This window comes from Humulus lupulus, chromosome 9, assembly GCF_963169125.1.
Source record: "Humulus lupulus chromosome 9, drHumLupu1.1, whole genome shotgun sequence".
Lineage (NCBI taxonomy): Eukaryota > Viridiplantae > Streptophyta > Magnoliopsida > Rosales > Cannabaceae > Humulus > Humulus lupulus.
In genome coordinates, this window is record NC_084801.1 from 39,854,071 (window position 1) to 39,855,325 (window position 1,255).

A 1,255-nucleotide genomic window follows, 5' to 3' on the forward strand; every position below is an offset into this window, starting at 1 on the left:
ACAATAATTATCAGTATAAAATGGGAGGAGAGCTAGCTAGAAAGATATGTTTGTTTTAATTTGAAGCTTTGCCATACTATGGGTGAATTTATATATATTGGTGTGAAAACTAATTATTAAGTTATTGAGTAAAGGATACACACCAAACAATATTGTTTTTTCCTATCTAAAATGGAGGAATTTTAGTTGCAAATAACTAAATAAATTTATTTATATAGATAAAACTAAAATATCTCAATTATATATTTCCATTCAATTGTAATTGTCTGTTTCTGTTTCATGGTTTATCGTTTATGATTCTTTTTAATTAGTTTATAAAATTCTGCTGGTGATGGTTTGTATCGTTTCATTCTCCACTGTGTGAATGGAGTAGTTCATACATTTGTCTATTTTTGTAATAAATTTTTAACTAAGTTCGTTTTTGGGCGTTAATTATTGCCCAATGTTTATAGTTTCTTTTGTAATAACATGTTGTTTTAAATTAATCAAAATATATTTCTCATAAAAATAAAAATAAACTCGTGTGGAGACATCACACGTGGATATTGATTGTTATTTCTTACAAGAAGATAGCTCTTTTAAATATATATATACATATTTTAAAATTTCCTTCCACTCCAAAATATAAGGGAAATTTGTAGCAAAAATCATTAAGTAGTTCAAAATGTTGCACTTAAATGACTAAGTAGTTTTTTTTGTGACAAAAATCGTCTAAAACATTACGCTTAAATCATCAAGTAGTTTTTTTGGCGACAAAAGTCAGTAATTAGTTTAAAATATTGCACTTAAGTCATTAAGTAATTGTTTTTATTGCAAAAGTCATATTTTACACTAATTTTATTTCAATTTTAATTAATAAATAAGTGCCTTAAAATATATATTCATAATTAATTAAAAGGAATCTCTTTTAAAAATAATTAATAATTATAAAATTTCTAATATAAAAATAATATTTAATATTAGTTAAATTAGATTTTAAAAAATAATACAACTTAAATTGAATTAAAACTTAGTTTATTTAAAATTAAATAATTTTTCATGTTATAACTTTTGATTTTTTTATTTGTAAAACAAATTTCAAATAAATTTTCAATGTTAGAATTTTATATTTTTATTAATTAATTAAAATTGAGATAAAAATAGTGTAAAATATGACTTTTGCAACTAAAATACTACTTAGTGACTTAAATATAATATTTCAAATTATTTATTAAGTTTTGTCGCCAAAAAATCTATTTAATGACTTAAGTGCAAT